This window comes from Pleurodeles waltl, chromosome 5, assembly GCF_031143425.1.
Source record: "Pleurodeles waltl isolate 20211129_DDA chromosome 5, aPleWal1.hap1.20221129, whole genome shotgun sequence".
Lineage (NCBI taxonomy): Eukaryota > Metazoa > Chordata > Amphibia > Caudata > Salamandridae > Pleurodeles > Pleurodeles waltl.
Window position 1 is genome coordinate 1,078,218,512 of NC_090444.1, and position 20,772 is coordinate 1,078,239,283.

The following is a 20,772-nucleotide window of genomic DNA, read 5'->3' on the forward strand; positions in this document are numbered from 1 at the left end:
AAGCTATATGCTGCAAACCAATCAGACGTTAGCCTAAGAATTTCATTTTATGTGTGTTTATGTTTGTAATTATAAATATTGTAGCGCTCCCTGGCCTGCTCAGATCTGGAGATATTAAAATCTGCCACTTTTAGGGGCTTACCCTTTGTGATGTTCGGGTAGCGCTGTGCACTACGCCGTATTTACAAGACAGTATTAAGCCACTTTTTTGTGGCTTAATGGCGCCTTGTAAATACAGCCCTTTTACACGCATCACTTAGGCGGTCATTCTGACTTTGGCGGGCGGCAGAGGCCGCCCGCCAAAGTCCCGCCGTCAGAATACCGCTGCGCGGTCAGAAGACCGCCGCGGTAATTCTGAGTTTCCCGCTGGGCTGGCGGGCGACTGCCAGAAGTCCGCCCGCCAGTCCAGCGGGAAACCCCCTTCCATGAGGATGCCGGCTCCCAATGGAGCCGGCGGAGTGGAAGTGGTGCGACGGGTGCAGTTGCACCCGTCGCGATTTTCAGTGTCTGCTTGGCAGACACTGAAAATCTTGGTGGGGCCCTGTTAGGGGGCCCCACGACACCCGTTACCGCCAGCCAGGTTCTGGCGGTCAAAACCGCCAGAACCAGGCTGGCGGTAAGGGGGTCGGAATCCCCATGGCGGCGCTGCCTGCAGCGCCGCCATGGAGGATTCCCTTGGGCAGCGGGAAACCGGGGGGACACCGCCGGTTTCCCGTTTCTGACCGCGGCTGTACCGCCGCGGTCAGAATGCCCATGGATGCACCGCCAGCCTGTTGCCGGTGCATCCGCGGTCCCCGGCCCTGGCGGTAGGCAACTGCCAGGGTCGGAATGACCCCCTTAGTGTGTAAGGGGCGTGCAATGGGTGTTGCTGTGATCATTCAATAGCCACACCCATTGCATTTTGACACTCTCCTAGATTTAGGAGGTTTTGTAAACTTGAGGCAGTCACAAAAAACAATACCATTCCAGCAGTGGCGTTAGCATGGCGCAACAAGGAGAAATGCTTTCCTTTCTCCTCGTTTTTGCTCTTTCTGCAGAACACATAGAAAGAGCAAATCACCATTGTAGATTATTTTGTGCAGGAAGGTGTCCCTTCCTGCACAAAAATAATCTCCCCTGCAACGCAGCCATTCTTGCACCATGGTGCAAGGTTGGCTACTTTGGTGCTCAACAGCCTATTTAGCACCAGCACAAGGAGAAACACAGGGGTGCACGGTATTCTTGTTAATACGGAGCATCCCTGCATTTTGAAAATGACGGCAAAAGGAGCTGTCAAATTTGGCACAGCATTGTACTCTGTCATTTTCTTGTAAATGAGGCTCTAAGGGGCATATTTATACTCCGTTTGCGCCGAATGTGCGCCAAAGATTTTGATGCACAATCAGCGCAAACGTTGCCCCATATTTAAACCCTGACGCCGGAGTCCGTCCATGGGAAAAATCCGCAATGTGCACCATTTTCTGGATGCGGCAACCCGCCCTGCGTTAATGATATGCAGGGTAGGCGTTCCCGTCCAAAAAACGACGCACACAGCCGTGCGCCGTATTTATGCTTCCGGGCAAAAATGACTCTCGGCCGGGAGGCGGCGCAAAAAAATTACGCAAAGCCCGATTTGCGTCAAAATTTAACGCCTGGGTCAGGGCAGGCGTTAAAATGGGGCAAACACACCTGTATTTAATCAGAACACACAGAACAAACAACAGAGCAGCAGAGCAGCAACAGGGAGACATGGAGGTGATTTTCATACAGCGTGCACGTCGACGCAGAGCCCTGCAGCAACAACAGCAGCTACAACAACAACAGCAGGGACCCCAAAGGCAGCGCAGAAGGCAGGAGAGGATATTCCGCCCAAGAACAACCCTGCATGGCCTCAGGGAACACAAAATCATCCAGAGGTACCGGTTGAACTGGTAGGCCATTCAGCAGCTGCTGAGAAATATTGAACAGCAGTTGGCCCCCACTTTGGTGACACCCCACACCATCCCAACAGAAACAAAGCTGCTTGCCGTACTTCACCTGCTGGCAAGTGGCTCGTTTCAGACAACTGGTGCCCTGGTTGGTGGAATATCACAACCATCATTCTCCGCATTCCTGCCAAAAGTACTGGATGCCATCATTTGCCTGACACCCCTCCACATCTGCTTCCCTAACACACTGCAGCAGCAGCAGGAAACAAAACAGGGGTTCTACGCCATCAGTGGCTTCCCACACGTCCTTGGTGCAATCGACTGCACACATGTGCGTCTTGTGCCACCTGCTGCAACAGAACACCTCTACCGCAACAGGAAGCACACACATTCAATCAATGTGCAGGCCATAGTCGATCACCAAGGATTGATCAGCAACATTGTGGCAAAATATCCTGGGAGTGTACATGACGCATTCATCTTCCGTCACTCTACCATCAACCAACACTTCCAGGATGGACGGTATGGCAATGGACTACTTGTTGGTAAGTAAAAAAATCCAACTTATATACACACTGCACAGCAACCCTCTAGGACACACAACACATACACCACAATAGCAACACCTAGCCAGGAACACACTGAGGTCCTGACATCACTAGCCATGTTTCTGAAGTCACCATTGAACCTGTCACACATTGGAATGTACTCCACAGCTGAATGTGAAGACATTAATGAGTGTGGTTGCCTAAATGTCACCTTGCAAATTGGAAGTGTCACAATAACCTGTACATTAATACATTGCTTAAGTCTTAAGGGTACTTTCATATGAACGTCTTAACTACACTTTCATGTGTTAACTCTGCATGGAACTATCATCTCACCCCCAGTGAAGACACACGGACACCTGTATCACAAGTCACAAGTCAAGGGAGGGCACACTGTTATGAAAATAAAAATACAGACTGCTGACAAACGGCTAGCTAACAAACACTTGCTCAGCCAAGGAAAAAACTCAATGCAAAACTTTTACCCGACAAGTATAGGTTGTCACATTAGTACACAAAAGAGTCACAGACAACACAAGACAACTACTGCAATCAAAGGCCTGTACAAGAGTGCTTTCTACATCTAATTGATCCCATTCTGTGTTTCTATTTCAGCTGATCAGGGGTATGGCATCCAGCCTTGGTTAATGACACCATTTGGGAACCCCACTACTGCTGCAGAGCGGGCATACAACGACGCCCATAAGAGGACACGCAGCATTGTTGAGCGGACCTTTGGGATCCTAAAGTCAAGGTTCCGCTGCCTTGACATCACTGGCGGTAGCCTACTCTATTCCCCAGAGATGGTCTGTAAGATCATACTCACTTGTGCCATATTGCACAACATTTGTGTAAAAAGGAACATTCCCCTCCTTGAACCAAACCCAGACATGCCTGAAGATGACAAAGAGGAGGATGCTGGCCTGCAACAGGAGGGGGAACAACCAAACACGGCAGCAGGAGTGCGTAGGCGACAACAGCTTGTAAATAATTTTTTTTCATAATTTCTTATATCAACACTTATTGCACATTTTTAAATAAACACAGATAACAAACACCACATCATGCTTTGGCCTATTCATTTCTGCCCACCTTTACTACGAAATTGCTGAAGAAGAATGTCGTCTCATTGAGCAATAATGATATAACAATCATGCCACAAAAAAAAAACATCACAAATGTATGCACAGAGGGTAGGATGTTACATCATACATTACCATCCACAGAGGCGAACAGGAGTACAAAAGTGGCAATTACACATGCCTGATCCAGACACCTGAGACAATCTCTCACTCAGCCCAAAAATGTAGATCATTTGAAAGTCTCATCACACGTGTTCAGTGACAGGGTGGGACCATCCATGTGTACGTGACCATGTCCTCAATGGCTTCTCTCAAGTTTTTTATATGAACAATACCCAATTGGAACAACATTAGCTGCCACTAACTCATGAGGAGACCTTGAAGTTACAGTGACAACATACACCCAGACAGGTGATAGTGGATCCACATTCCCACACACATATAAACATATGTCATCCAATCAACCAAATATTTGCAAGCTGCCCATCACAGTAGTGTCCCAGTTTGAACCTAGCAGGAAGAATTTAACATGCCACTAAACAAGGTAATGCATAAAGGGCCACATACATCAACAATCTATTTGTCATCAGCACATGAGGAACGCTGAGATTTTGCAAACATAGTCATTGCAAAATGGTATGTCAGATTGCTCCAAATCATCAATAGTGCAAACGTCAAATGGGCAAATGAGATGAATGAATGGCTAACAGTGATTCATACCCTATGGCCTTACATTAGCCTGCTGCTGCAGGTTTTGCATAACAGAATAAATAACAGAATAAATAAAAGCCATGGATAAATTAGCAAATCTGGATGGGCAAACCCTAGGGTGCTGGGGGCCTAAGTCCACCTCTACCGCCCCCCAAATATACAAGAATCATGTCATGTCAAACACAAATCAGATACACAGAATCATAATAGGACATGGTTAGCCCCATAAGAACTGTAAGTGACTATTGCACTCCCTGTTTGGACTATAGATAAATGCATTACCATGATAATTGTGGACACATTTTTGAGAAGGAATACATCATGGTATCCCATCCATCATTTCAAAATAGCCATCAGCAATTACCCAAAATATGTGTACAAATATGGTTAATACATTTTTGTAAGGTATCATAAATTTTACAGTGTGAATGCCTTCTATACATCCAATAAGGGACATGTGTCATAGCTAACCACAAATGTGTATCACATAGCACCGTTTGGCCATGACAAATTTCCTTCCCCAACTTACAAAAATGAAGACATAATTTAAAAATGCATCAAAATTCCACGCATACAGCATGGGCGTCATAATTTTTTAATGTACAGGAGTGCACAGAATGCAGAGTCAAAAAATATGATATGAAAATTAATAAATTAATAAGGTACATGACATGTCCACCATATTGTCCATGTTGCGTCAAATTTCCACGCATACAGCATGGGCGTCATAATTTTTTCACGTACAGGAGTGCACAGAATGCAGAGTCAAAAAATATGATATGAAAATTAATAATTTGATAAGGTACATGACATGTCCACCATAATGTCCATGTTGCTTCACATTTCCATGCATACAGCATGGGCGTCATAATTTTTTCACGTACAGGAGTGCACAGAATGCAGAGTCAAAATTTATGATATGAAAATTAATAAATTAATAAGGTACATGACATGTCCACCATATTGTCCATGTTGCGTCAAATTTCCACGCATACAGCATGGGCGTCATAATTTTTTCACGTACAGGAGTGCACAGAATGCAGAGTCAAATATAAATTTTCATAAATGTTTCTCCTATTTTGCCATGAAATTACTAAATTAATAAGGTACATGACATGTCCACCATATTGTCCATGTTGCGTCACATTTCCACGCATACAGCATGGGCGTCATAATTTTTTCACGTACAGGAGTGCACAGAATGCAGAGTCAAAAAATATTATATGAAAATTAATAAATTAATAAGGTACATGACATGTCCACCATATTGTCCATGTTGCTTCACATTTCCACGCATACAGCATGGGCGTCATAATTTTTTCACGTACAGGAGTGCACAGGATGCAGAGTCAAAAATTATGATATGTAAATTATAATTTTCATATCATATTTTTTGACTCTGCATTCTTTGCACTCCTGTACGTGAAAAAATTATGACGCCCATGCTGTATGCGTGGAAATTTGACGCAACATGGACAATATGGTGGACATGTCATGTACCTTATTAATTTATTAATTCTACACTAGAACTGTAAACTCAGCCTCACAATAATGTAAGGGAACAATGAAGAAATTAATTTTGACTCTGCATTATGTGCAATGTTATGCGTCAAAAAATATGACGCACAATGTGTATGCGTGAAAATATGACGCATAACGGGAAAATAAAAACGGCGGCCATTTTATGCAGGAAGTGATGTAATAGGATATCCTGTTTACAAAATCTGTACTGGGAGTTAACTTTCACTTTCACTTTGCAGTCTCAGATTTATCTAGACTGTGTGGTTGTGTGAAAAGTGTAGTCCTGTGTTTAACTGCTTTTGTGTCCTGTGTACCTTGTATTTTGTCTTTTTGTGATCCTACTCTTGTTGTCTAATATTGTCTCAGTCTGTTTAGTGTACTTTTGTCCAATCCTGTATTTGTTTGTATTGTCTGTGGGAGTCTGTTCTGGGTAGTTTAACTTTGGGGTTAGTTGGGCTATTTTTCTTAAGTTTTCTTTTTCCTTCACTACTGTACCTTTCCCCATTTCCCACTTTTACTTGTTTCTCTAATTTTTCTCCTTTAAATTAGTTAATATGTCAGGTAGGCCTCGGCTTGGCAGGATGGGTGAGGAGGAATTGGGGGGATTCATTTGGCTCGTTTGCCATTTCCTCCCACTTATGCTGGAGGCTGGGGGCCGTGTGATACAGGGGTATCACATGGAGGCACGTAAAGTCCGGTGGGGGAAGGTGCACCATCACCTGGTCCGGGAGTACGGGAGCATGAGGAATGAGCATCAACTAAAGCACCGCTGGGCTGATCTCATATCCAGGGAGCAGGACCTGCTGGACCACCTGGGAATCAGGATTGGTGGCCATGTTGGTGAGTACAAATCAATTACATGTGAATAAAAGAAATCTGTGTGGGGACATGTGATGATTGTTAGCCAATCTGCTAGATAAGTAGCTGACTGTGTGTAATGCTAGGGAAACCTAGGCCCATATTTATACTTTGTTAGCACTGAATTTGCGCCGCATTTTTACACAAAAACAGCGCAAACTTACGAAATACAATTGTATTTTGCAAGTTTGCGCCGTTTCTGCGTCAAAAAATGACGCAAATGCGGCGCAAAAAAAGTATAAATATGGGCCCTAATGTGTATTTGTTGCACAATGTGTAGGAAGACCAATGCTAGCAGTCAGATGGCTCATGTTTTCAACACATACCGGATGCCTGTAGCTGTATGTAATGTAGTGTTGCCTTTGTGTCAGACAAGCAACACGTTAATGCCTCTATTTGAACTCTACAGGTCATATTGGCCAGTGAGAAAGTCATGTAGAAACAACATACCTACATATGTTGACGCCATAGCTAGACAGAAAATTGTAAACCCATGATGATGCTATAAATGTGTGGTGCCTTCACGTCACATGAAGTTAGCTATGTTGTGCACACATATGTCAAATGTGTGTCTGGTTGCTGTGTTTTGAAAATGTCCACCTAGCCTGTTTGATTGTGAGGGGTCATGCAGTCCTCAAGTAACCAGCTTTTGGATGTCTCTCTGGGATGCACATGATGAGATGTATGCAAGCCATTATTGTTGGGGCATTCTAATGGAGGGGTATCTTTGACAACACCTGACTGTCCTGGCCACTGCATGTGTGTAGTAGGGTGTGTAACTGTAGCAGGAGACTCATCCAATGTTAATGTTGAATAAACATTCATCCATGCAGTATGAGCATGTGGTAAAGTGTATCATTACCATGTCATATTCACACAGTGTCATAGTAACTGCAATTATTTGTCAGTGCACCGAATCTGAGTATATTCTTCCTTTCATGCTTTACAGGTGGACCAGCACCGTACACCGTGGGAGAGGTGGCACATTTTGAGGACCCCGATACCTACAGTGAGTGTGGCCTGAATGCTATATTTATTGTTTGCTAGTGATGCATGATGGACTACTGTGTGTTCCACAGAATTCATGATTTGTTGCGCTGGCCGTTCATTGGCATTGTTGCTTTAGTGGGATTTCAAATATCACTTCTGTTTCTGTAGACCAATACTTAGCCATCTCTCAGATTTAGGGGCTGTAGGTCATTCCAGTTGGGCCACTATGGGGAATGGGACGAGTCATGTGGAATACACTGGTTAATGTAAGAGTTGCTCTGGGACTTGGCTTGAACTGAGTCTGCATATCAGACTGACATTCTCCCAGATAGCTTTGGCAAATGTCTTGTATGAAATGTGCAGCTTCCTAGTTGAGGATGCACTGTGTACACTGTCGGTTGGATCTTCCGGGGGCATGTACTTCCACTAGTTGAACTAGAAGTGTGTGTGACTAGAGTGCAATGGCCTAGGTGTTCAGTCGACTCATGATCATGGGTGTTCTTGCTCCTCTGTGTGTGTTGTAAAACATGCCTCAATGATAGTATGTGATGTTGGCCTGAGTCAGAGCATTTTGACATGTGTGGACCTTGGATATGACAATGTTGGGCTGACTCCAACGTGTTGCTAGCCCTTCATTGGTGTTGTGTGTGAAGGCACATACTTGTTGACCTTTCTATACACTCCTGGGTGTGCATTGAACCTGGGATTGTTGGTTGTTCTTCCCACCCCACCCTCAAAGACTGCCATGTGATTGGGGATAGGGTACCTAGGACTGTAGTAACCAGTATGTTACACGTACTTGTGACCTTTTGCAACTTTGTTTGGAACCTAGGGCCAGATGTAGCAAACAGTTTTCAAGTTGCAAACGGCAAATATCGCCCTTTGCGAGTGGCAAACGTCTGTTTGCTATGCAGATATGCATTTTGTGAGCTGTTCCCAGCAGGCCTCCATCCCCGTGAGTGCCCATAGTCGCTAAGGGGGCGCAAATTGGGACCCACCTCATTGATATTAATGAGGTGGGTCTTTGCGACCCCATAGCAACTCGCAGACGGTGTCGGAGACACCGTTCTGCGTAGCAAATTGAAAGTCGCTAATTTCCGTCTTCCTACATCTGGCCCCTAGTGTACACATTTGGTTATGGCCCATGGGTTCAATATTAGCAAACCACAATTTACAAATGGCATTGAGTGAGGGTTGTGATAGTTATCACATAGAGTGACATATGTAGTGAAGTCAGTATGCGGAAGAGGTTCAGCCATAATGTCAGATGCATTAGGCATTATTTGGATGAGTAGTTTAGGCTGATGTCATCCATCATGTAGAGACATGGATATGCTAGGTGTGAGATGCCCTTATGTATGCAGGCTTCACATGTACTTCCTCTGAGACTTTAAGTGAACTATGTTGTGACAATTGCTGCAACAAATACATTACAAGTAATGTACAAATAACCCATTGTGCTACTCCACCCAATGCAATTCCAAAGGTAAATATTTGCCATTTCTCTTCACAGCTGCAAACATGAGTGCCACAGATAGACACCAATTTGAGAGGCGTGCCATGCGATACAGGCACATCCTGCAGGTGCAGTCGGGGTACCGGAGGATGGCCCGCAAATATCAATCAGATCGGGCCTCCGGGGCATGGTGGGCCTCACCACAGGGTGGGCCTACATTGCCCACAACAGCCACCAACACCACATCCACCAGGTCTCCCCAAGTGGCCCCAGCAACGTCGGGCACAGTTGACCCTGGCTCCTCATCCAGACCTGGACCCAGCCATCTTCAACAACCAGGACAGTCCAGTGGGCATTCAACTGCTGGCACAAGGTCCACCTCGGCCGGCACACAGACAGCATCAGCCCCTCCTGTGGACCCAGCCGCATTCCTGGCATTGAGTCGTAAATTGGACAAGGTGTTTAATAAGGTGGACAAGCTGAGCCAGGATGTGGCGTATATAAAAAAAAAGGGTTCGCTCCATCAGGCGGACCCTACGGAGGGCCAACCTCTAGGACATTTGCCTTGTTTTACTTTTACCCCTCCCCTCTCTCCTCTTTCCTATTTTGTACTGATAGTTGGGTTTTGGGGATTAGTATTAGGTTAGTATAGGTAATTAGCTTAGTTAGTGTTAGGGAAGAGGGTGGGGGGTCCTTAATCTTTCTATCTTTCTTTTTTGGATGGGTGGGGGTCAATGTTGGGATTCCTGTTTCTTTAAAAATAAAATAAGAAAAAAAGCTAAAAAATAAAACAACAAAAAATAAAACAAAAAAAGATATGCTTGTTTAGGATAGTATAGTATGTGTGTAGGTTAGTAAGTGTTGTCCTGCATGTGTCCTGTCTCATAATGGTGGGTGGGGGGTTGATGTTTAGATCGTTTCGTTATATGTGTAGAGTTAGTTTAGCTTAGGTTAGTTAGGGACAGTTGTGGGTTAGTAGTAGTCAGGTTAGATTAGTGTAGGTATTACTTTTCCCTTAGTTGCCTCTTGTGTGAATAAATAGTAATAAATATATAGTTAACCCTTTACATGATGCGTTAGGTGCTACTTTATCATGGCCTTGACATCAGTGTAGGTGAATGTTTTTGTATGACATTAGGGTCCTATGCTAGCCATCCCCAGAAAATGGAGGTTTAACCTGCCAGCTACCCCTGTGATCACTTGGTAAGTATCCACCATTTGGGAGACCCACCATTGGTAGTTTGCATTGATCACCAAGGTTTTGTGTTGGTGAGTATGTATTCTACTTCACAAAGTGTGCTTCCAGACTTGTTATGGTGGGCAATTTCATAGGTCGGACTGCAGTGTGATGTTCAGGGAGATCATTGTAGATGAGGTGTTGTTAACACTCTTGTCTTGTTGCCTTCATTGCTGACCTACATCATGTGTGTGCTAATTCTGCATGACTTTACTTCATGGAAGTATACTCAGAAAGGGTGATTGATGCAGTGTTATTTGTTTATGTTTGCTTACATTTTGCAGCATAAATTCATGTTTTAGTATTGCATGGTGCCTACATATCTCAGCCACCATTAGTTGACTAGAATTGCTATAGATGGTGCATCATTCTGTCCAAAACACCATGATTGTGTGTGGTTAGTCCCTTCATCAGTTATTCTCCTCAGTATGGTAAGGCTATGATGCAATCCTGGCCACTGCACAGATGTATCAGACTACATGATGTCAGGACAGTTGTATTGACAAGCAACATGGTTGCCACACAGGCACTTTGGAGTTATGTACTGCACAGTTGAAGTGTGAAATAACACAGAGACATATTAGGTGTGCAAGTGCTATTTATTTATAGGTGCTGTAGTGCAAAATGTCCATTGTCCATGATTGCTGGGTCCGTTCTGGTGCATTCTTACATAGTGATCCTACAGAAGGGGTGTGGATGATGCTCCTGACATGCTGGGGTGATGTCACAGACAGTGCAGAGGGACAGGAATAGGCAAATAGTAGGAGAGAGACATTCACTGGCAATGCTGACAAGTCATACAGTGGATTGCAGAACAGTCATTGAGTGTAGTTGTAGTGAGACTGGCATTTGTCAAAACGTAGGACCTTGGTCAAAGTAGGCCATGGTGCAGGGACTAGTGCTTCCGCGTACTCTTCCGTGTGAATGTGATCTGTTCCATGTCTTCTTCTTCTGATGTGTGTGTTGCCTGGTTTGTCCTTGTTGTTGTTGGTTGTGAAGGGGCAACACACACCTCAGTGTTAGAAGACGTGGAGGCAGACATCCCGGGGGCTGCTCCCTGTGGAGTTATTAAGGGCAGTACTGCAGCAAGGAGGGCCTACTGGTTTTTGAGAATGGCAGCCACATCATGATGGTAGGCAGCCAGGTCGGCCCTGAGGGGTTCAATGTTGCATTCGTGCACACGTTGACTGGATTGCAGTTGTAGGTGTTGTGTCAACTGGATGACAGCTGTGCTGATTTCCTTCAGTGTTTTGGCAAGTTCCTGCAAGAGAGATGTTCGGGCTTCCGTAGCAGCTGCCTGATCTGCAAATGACGTCATGCACGAACGCACCCCCTCAAGGCTGGCTGCCATGTTTTGCATCCCCACCTGCACCTCCTTGGCCAGCTCCCGCTGGACACCAACTACAGTTCTTTCAAAGCTGGTGCCAGTGTCGTCAGACTCCTCAGCTGTGTTGGAGCTGGCAGGTCTCACAATTGGGGTGGTTCTTCTGTGATGGCTGCTTCTTCTGTGCTCCTCCTTGTGACTGAAGGTGGGGTCTGGAGGCTTTCAAGGACCTTTTGGATGGTCTCCTGGGACATATTTATGGGCTCGTCATCCATGTTATCAGGGAAGTCAGGGACAGGCTTATCTGCAGTAGATCCATGTTACTCTGCAATGAAAGAGGGTACAATTAGTGTGTCTGTGTTGTGACAATTTTGCCATAAGATGCAAGCCTTTGGATGACTTAACTTTGTGCTCTGGTTTGGTATTGGTATCTGCTGTCCTTCATATGGGCATTGTTATAGGCCTATGGCCCACCTGTGTGTCACATGTATGATATTGAGTTATCAGACTTGTCTGCCTAATTGCCTCTAGGTGTTGCTTTGTCCAAATTTGGGAATAGCCATCTTTTTGTCCTACTCGTCCCTCCGTGTATATCTATTCTTATGGAGAGACATTTTGTCGCGTGGGCACTCATTATCCTACATGAGATTACTGGATTTCCAGGCAGCAGGATAGCTAATGGTGTGGGGGACTGAGTCTGACCCACTTGTAAATAACTCTGTCACCCTAATTCTTTCTTTTTGCTCTGGCTAACTAGCAGTGCCTCATGTCTCCCATGGCAAATAAATGATTAGACAGCCGAGCGCATGACATCTTTGGAACTTCTCTGGGAAGTCGTGGTCACTCAGATCCAAACCAATTCTCTCTTTTCCAGTATGATCTCATATACAAATGACAAAGACCATATTGGTTTTATATGATGATTTCATAAAACAACTGACTTTTAGATAATTAGGTGTGAGCCACAATAACCCAAACAATACAACATGGTAGAATTGAAATAGTCACCAGGAGTGTAAAACATTTGAACAAAGCTATCATGGTGCCTAACTGTTTCTACTCTCCCTCTGCTTGTTCTATTTAGAGCACAGCATGTTTAGCTTGGAGCTTGCCTGTCTGAATCACTGGGGAGACATCAGCCCTCATATCTGAGCAATGGCCTGTGATCTGGTTCAGCATCTGCAGCAAGGCGGGCAGCGTCTAGTTGTGGTTCACTGTTCGGAAACTCCCTCTTGCGTGTATTGTGACAAGGAAGTGATTTTATAACTAACATGTCATCGTGATGACAAAGTGTCCCTACGCAGGAACGCCAAATCTGAACTCCTACCACGTCTATCGGCAATGTACCAGACTGTATCCTTGACTGGAGCACAGAGTGAATATGTTCTGGAGAACTGCAGTGCTGAAGTAGGCAAAACAGTCTGATATGACTAAAAAACAACACCGTAGAACTGTCTATTTACAAAATTACTGATACGAAGCCTAATAAATAGCATTTAGTGCAAAGTGCACAGAGGCTCTAAGCTGTTAGCAAATGAGTAAAAGTACATTCAGGGCAAGGTGCACAAAGGCCTAAAGCCTGAAGCTAATGCGCAAAGTATACGTAAAACTTACCACACTACACTTTGACTGGCTGTGGGTGTTGTGAATGCCCTGGCAGCACACTTGCCTCTCAGGACCTGCCCCAAACACTTTTTATTCAAATTGACCTAAATGTACATGTTATGTGGCATATCCTATGCATGGCAATGTTAGGATGTGGTATGGATGTACACATTGTTGATGTTTCGAGATGATGTTGGGTAATGTGTGTTTAATTGTATTGCCCGTTTATCGTATCAAGGTCCTATTTGGTTCTCAGACTGTGCAGGTGTGTTTCAGTGACCAGTTGCATGTGTCCCCTCCTCAATGTTGTTGTCTGAGCAGTATGACATTAGTGATGTTGCCTTGTTAGCCAGGCACGTGAGGGACCCTGACGTATGCAGCATGTGTGTGTCCTTAGTGCTGTGTGGCTCCTATTGCTATTTATTTTGGCTGATGTATGTGTCAAGTATGGACATTGGCATTTGAGTGTACTGGCGCCTTTGTCTTATTTCTATAAATAGTTGCAGATGTCATCCTCACCCCCTAATTTAGGTATGTATGTTCCATGGGGAGGTTCCTGCCATTTGCTACTATAGCTGCACAGAGATCAGAGGTGTTATTGTCAACTGTTGTCGCAGTTACATTGCAGTTGTTGTTTTGGCTACTGGATTACAGATGGGGACCTAGTTTATGTAGGATACATTTTGACTGACGAGTGCCTGGATCTAAGTTTGACGTAGTGCCCTTCCCACCTGTCGCTGCCTTCCCTTGGCTCCATTGTTGTGATTACAGGATGGCCCCATGGGACTGTTGTTGGTGCTGTATATTGTCGTGCCCCACCTTCAGTCTGTGCTGGCCATGCCCCCCTGCCGTGCCCCTTTACCCATGCCACTTCATATATATGCTGAGTTACATGCATTGTGTAGTAGGTATTCCCCCCCCCCCGGTTGCAGTTATCATTATTGTATTATGATTCCCCATGCGACTTACCCTGCATGTGCATTGTGTCGTGGTAGTCTGCGCTGTCCTGTCCTTGAATCCCTGTGACGATCTCCTCAGGGATGACGGCTGCGACCATCTCCTCCATGTGGTCCAGGGCCTCCTGGTGTGCTGGACTCCCCCCTCCAGTCTGCAGTGCTGCCTTCCTGTTCCTGGCCATTTTTTCTTTTGTCCTACGTTTGCAGTCATGCCAGCGTTTCTTACACTCGGTGACTGTTCTGCATTCTTCAGCCACACTGTTGATCTTGTCCACAATTTGTTTCCATATGGCCTCTCTCCTACTGATAGGCAATTTAGAGGTGATGAACAATTGGTGCTGGTGTTCCGTCACCTCTTTCACCAGGATTTCCTGCTCCTCTGCACTGAAGCGACACTTTCTTTTTTTTCTGAACATGTCCTGGTTCCTGTATGGATCATCCTGGCTGGTTCCTGGTCTGCTGTCATCTTCCTGGGGTCTGTTGTGGCATCTGGGATCCATTTTGGCTCTCCTCTGCTGAAAGGGCTGTTTCCGCGGGTAAATTTGACGCAATTGTGTCAAAATAAACAGCGCTTTCCGGGTTGCGCTGTCGTAAATCGACCCACAGTCATTTGCGTCGCGTTAACGTTGGTTTCCTTTACGACTTGACGCCGCTGTGTGCGTCACGAAATAATGACTCCCACCTGTTTGTTGCGCCGCCGTGCGTCGAAGTATAAATTTGACGCCCGCACAGCGCATCGAAATGGCGTTAGCCGGCGCTAATATTTTTGACGCAAAACTGCGTTAGCGCAGTTTTGCGTCAAAAAGTATAAATATGGCCCTAAGTGTTTTAGGAATAAAAAATGTAGGTAGGTCTGCATACTTTAAAAAAAGAGCATAAAAAATAAGATCATAACCTGTTGCAAAGTTTAGAGGTTCTTCAAGAACATTAATTACCTGCCAAGGTGAGAGAAGACAAGGAGACAGCCCCAGTAAACATAATTTTAAAAAGCTTAACCTTCACTTCTCAAAAATGGAAATGTTGAATGCAAGGTTTTAAAAAGGCTAATGTTAGTTTGTAGTACTCTCAGCATTCACTGGAGAGCCTACATAATTTCAGGGGGGAACGACAGTCCAGTCAATGGGATGGTTCCTATGTGAGTACCGACCCTTTACTTTGGCTCATTACTTGAGAAGAAGCTCATCTCACTCTGTGTGTCTAATGCTAGGCCACTCCACCTTCAGAGAGAAAGCAGTAATTCAGGGTGAAGTACATTAATGCAGGGCTCAAAGCACAACCAATCAAAACTTGTTTCTTCCTGCCCACCTATAGCAAGACTTTTAATTTTGTTCCTGATGGCTAAATTAAACTGCAGGTTCTCCACTTCTATTTCATGTTTTGTACATGAATATACACTTGAAGGTCATTTGGGGATTAGGAGTTGTGATTTGCTATTTAAAACACTTTGGCCTCAATCTAAAATTATCACTCTTACAATCACAATTCACCCTTCCATTGTCATGTTCTGTGTACTGTTCTTTAATTTTATAATTACTGCATTTATTTATTTTCATCCCTGGAGCACAGTCAAGCATTTAGATAATTTTACATGTTTTAAACTTTGTTTCCACTCTCTTTAAATCATTGGGCTTTTATTTGTAATGAACTATATTAAGTTGACAAGTCATAATCTCAAATGTAGAAGTGAAAATGCATTTGTCTGTTAGACTTGGCTTAATTGGCATGGACTCCTCTAACTTTGTGCCTCTACTTCCCAGGTTGTTTCTGTGTGCTGGACTCTGTTTTTGCTGTTTTGTTTGCTCTGAACACTTTACCACTGCTGACCACTTCTAAAGTGTAAGTGTTCCCTGTATAAATTAGATGTGTACATTGGCTTGTCCATGATTGGCATATTTGATTTACTAGTAAGTCCCTAGTAAAGTGCACTAGAAGTGCCCAGGGCCTGTAAATCAAATGCTACTAGTGGGCCTGCAGCACTGGTTGTGCCACCCACATTATTAGCCCTATAAACATGGGTCAGACCTGCCACTGCAGTGTCTGTGAGTGCAGTTTTAAACTGCCTATTCGACTTGGTAAGTGTACCCACTTACCAGGCCTAAACCTTCCCTTTTTATACATGTAAGGCACCTCTAAGGTAGGCCCTCGGTAGCCCCTTGGGCAGGGTGCAGTGTATGTTAAAGGTTAGACATGTACTTATGTGTTTTACATGTCCTGACAGTGAAATCCTACCAAATTCTGTTTTGTGGGTTGGCCTGCAGTAGCTGCTTCTGCCTGAGAGAGGACGAGGACTGACTTTTGTGTGACTTCCCACTGTTGAAGAATCTCCAAGGGCTTGAACTGAGCTTGCTTCTTGTTGTTGAAGTCTCAGAGACAACAAAGACTTCTCTCTGCCAGCACTTGGGCTTTCTGCTGAGAGCCCTGCCTCCCAAGGGTTGCCCTAACCCATCTCTGGGCCCTTGAAAGGTGCAGCTGGTGGAAAAGGACAGAAATCCATGCAAAGACTGGCGTGCGGGGAAACTTTTGACGCACCACCTGCCTCGCGGCTACTAAATGACGCATTATCAGCCTCACAGCTAAAAATGCTGCTCCGTCTGCATCACGGCTGGGAGAACAACACGCAACACCTCCAGCGGGTGCTGTCAATGATGGAAGCCCCCGCAGCACGGTTTCTTGACACCATGCGCCCGGATTTCAACGCAACATCACTGGGTGTACAAAATCAATGCAAAGCCTGCCTGGACCCAAGTTGCCCGTCCGGAATCAACGTATTGCTCTCTTGAAGGAACAATGCATGGTCTCGCTTGCGAGTGAGAAATTGACGCATTGCTGACCTTTTCCGACGCACACTCGCCTGTTCGGCTTTATTTTGATGCCACCCAGGTACTTTTGTGCAACAACAATGTTCTCACTGTTTTCTGAAGGATTTAAGACTCTTTTTTAAAATTCGTAACTTGACGTGTGCATGTCTGATGTTTATTGTTTTGGTCTTGTTTTGTTTAGATAAATAATGCCTACTTTTCTAAACCTATGTTGTGTCCTTTTGTGGTAGGTTCACTGGGTTACTGTGTGTGTTGGTACAAATACTTTACACTTTGTTTCTGGAGTTAAGCCTTCCTGCTTATGCCAAGCTACCAAGGGGATGAGTGTGGATTAACTGAGGGTGGTTGTCCTTTACTCTGACTAGAGTGAGGGTCCTTGCTTGGACAGGAGGTAACCTGACTGCCAACCAAAGACCCAATTTCTAACAATGTCAATGAATGAATGAACTGAATTTCTAAAGCACATAATTACCTGGAGGTGTCTTGGCACTAGAAACCTACACACGTACTGGAAAGAATCATTGCTTGAAGGCACAACACATTAGAGAAAGTACATAAACAGCCTCGATTTCCGCAGTTTACGAAAACTGAGAAAGTTTGATTGATTTGTAAGGTGTAGTGGCATGTTATTCCACAGATGACCGGAGGTGTAGACAATGTCATGGCCCCCTCCAGGAGGCTTTTTTTATACTGAGGGCCAAACCAAAATTGATGCAGTTGATCACAAGTTTCTTTTTGGTTGGTAACACCTAATTATTCTCACCGGGTAGTTAGGTCTGGTCCTATTTAAGGCCTTGTGGGCAACACAGAGGGGCATATTTATGAGCACCTAGCGCCTCCTTGCACCACAATAGCGTCATTGCTAATGTGGGGTTAAGGAGGCATTTTTGGCACGCCATATTTACAAAGTGGTGCAATGCAGGCATTGCATCACTTTGTAACCCTTTGTGCCACATTATGCCAGCGCCAGGAATAATATATGCAATGTATGCATGTCAAAATTTTTGACGCTAGTGCAGCAAAGCACCAGAATAGCATCAAAAACTCTGACACTATTGGCCCAACAACTGCCATTGTGTGCCATATCATAAATACGGCGCTACCATGGTGTTGTTAAGTACCGGTAGAGGGGTGCAAGAAAAGTGGTGCATCATCTGTAATGTGCCTTTTTCTTGTAAATATGCCCCTAAAGGCAGGCAGCTTAATTCTGCAGTATCTAAAGCTTTTTGCGTGCCGCTTGTTGAATGCCCATATATAAGGCATTGTAATAGTCAATCTATGATAAAACCAAAGCAATGATTACTGATTCTTGAAGTTGAAAAGGAATAAAAGGTAACACATTTTTTAAGGTTTTAATCTATAGAAAATAGGATGAAGTAAGCTTATTAACTTGCTCTTCAAACGATGAGTCAGCATTGAACATTCCCCCTTTGAGATAGGCTATGGAGCAGAGCCCAGGCCTTCAGGTCACCAAGAGTGGCCCCAAAAGATAGATTCTTTTCCCAAAATAAGGACCTCCGTTTTTTTTTATTTAGTTCCAAACAGTTGGTGGTCATCCAACTGACTATGGCCTTCCTGCATTTATTAAACCTGTCGGCCACCTCTTCCGCATTGCTCGGGATGGAGACCACAATCTGGGTATCGTCAGAGTAGGCTACAGTAGTGAAGCTGTGGGAGTGGATTAGCTTTAAATATTAAAAAGCGTAGGGCTGATCGATGACCCTAGGGGGACCCCGCAGGGGAAGGAGAATGATTTTGAGCTGTAACCTCCAAGGGCCACCGACTGTTCTCTATCACTTAAAAGACCAAGTAAGATCACTGCCGCTCCACCACTGTTGTCTTTTAATGCTCTGATCACTTCACAGCAATCAAAGCTGTTTCTGTGCTGAAACCAGATCTAACGGCATATTTTGCCATCTCCAAAAGTTTTTTTTCATCAAAGTATTCTGATAAACTATAATTAAGATGTTTTTTCTGTATTTTAGCCGGAAAGGGGAGTCTTCAGATAGGGTGAAAAATGTTCTCCTCATTGGGATCCAATGAAGATTTTTTTAATAATGGTAAGATTGAGACCTTTCTTCTCACAGCAGGAAAAGTGCCAGTCGCGAAGTGACATTCAGTTGGGTCGACAAGACTGCCGTACATGCACAACTTTAGGTGGACAAGGGTTGGATGGTGCTCCCGATTTTACTTGGTCACTGAGTTTGGTCATTTGATCAATACTCAATTGTGGAAAGTCATGAAAACCTGCTTGATGACACTTGGCTAGTATTGACAACAGAGTGGGTGAAATCAAATTCTTCATACACTGTTTCTACTTTATTTCTGAAGAAATCAGCTAGACTTTTGCAAAATACCTGATTAGATGGGTGGCGGGAGAGCGAAAGGGGATAAGAGGGATTGAACTTGTTTAAAGAGTTCCTTAGGGGAATTCAACAACAGTTCAGTCCTTTCTGTATATAATTTGTACTTTTCCTTCAAGATCAGATTTTTGTATTCACAAATAGCTCTTCAATAATTATCTCTGCTTTCTTTGTCATAATTATGGGCCTGATTCTAACTTTGGAGGACGGTGTTAAACCGTCCCAAAAGTGGCGGATATACCACCTACCGTATTACGAGTTCCATAGGATATAATGGACTCGTAATACGGTAGGTGGTATATCCGCCACTTTTGGGACGGTTTAACACCGTCCTCCAAAGTTAGAATCAGGCCCTATGTCTCCATGCTCTCTCCATTCTGTGGCATTTTTGTTTCATCGCTGTAAGTGCATAAGAGAACCATGGTGCAGATGGTTGCTTCCTATGAGACTTAACAACTTTTTCAGGTACAAGTTTCAATACTTCCCTGCTAAGCTATTTGTTGTAGCTAGTGGGTGCTGCATTTGACTCAGTGCCAAGGCCTGGTATTGTTTGATTAAGGCACTCAGAGTGTTTTTGTTTAGCTAATTCCATAAATGAATAGATTTGGTCTGTGCTGGCGTTTTAGTACCTTGTAGCAGTCCTGGAGTGTTTAACTTGAACTGAACTGACATATCATCCAACCAGATTAGGTGTGTATTTGAGAAATATTATGGTTAAGTATATTGTGTAACCTCTTATATGATGGGATATTGGTACCATCAAATAATATAAAAATTGCATATCATTGTAACACTGATTTAGGACTAGGGCACACTAGAGAATGCATTTTAGTCACCCTTGCATTTGTGCTGATTATGTTACGCGGCGACAGACGCCCGGTTACATGTCCCTTCCCATGGTTGGGGCTGTTCGAGTCCCAAAGAAACTGGATAACGGGACAGGAAGTCCGCTTGGCCCATTAGGTCCCCTGGAAGGTGGCATACCTGAAAGGAAAAAGGTTGGAGTTCCATGAACCATCTTAGTATGCGGTCGTTGGTATCTTTATGTCTTGATAGCCATGTAAGAGGGGCGTGATCCGTATATAGCACAAACGGGCGCCCCAGAAGATAGTATTGTAGGCTTTCTATGGCCCATTTAATGGCCAAACAGTCACGTTCTATGATGGTGTAACGCTGTTCCCTGGGTAGGAGCTTACGGCTGATGAAAACAATGGGGTGACTTGTGTTATCATCACCCTTTTGAAATAAAACTGCCCCTAGGCCTACATCTGATGTATCGGTTTGGAAATGGAAGGGCCGGCCGGAGTCAGGACAGCGCAGAATTGGTTTGGTCGTCAAGCAATGTTGCAGACTTCTATAACTATGGTGTTAAGATGGGGTCAAACATACTATTTT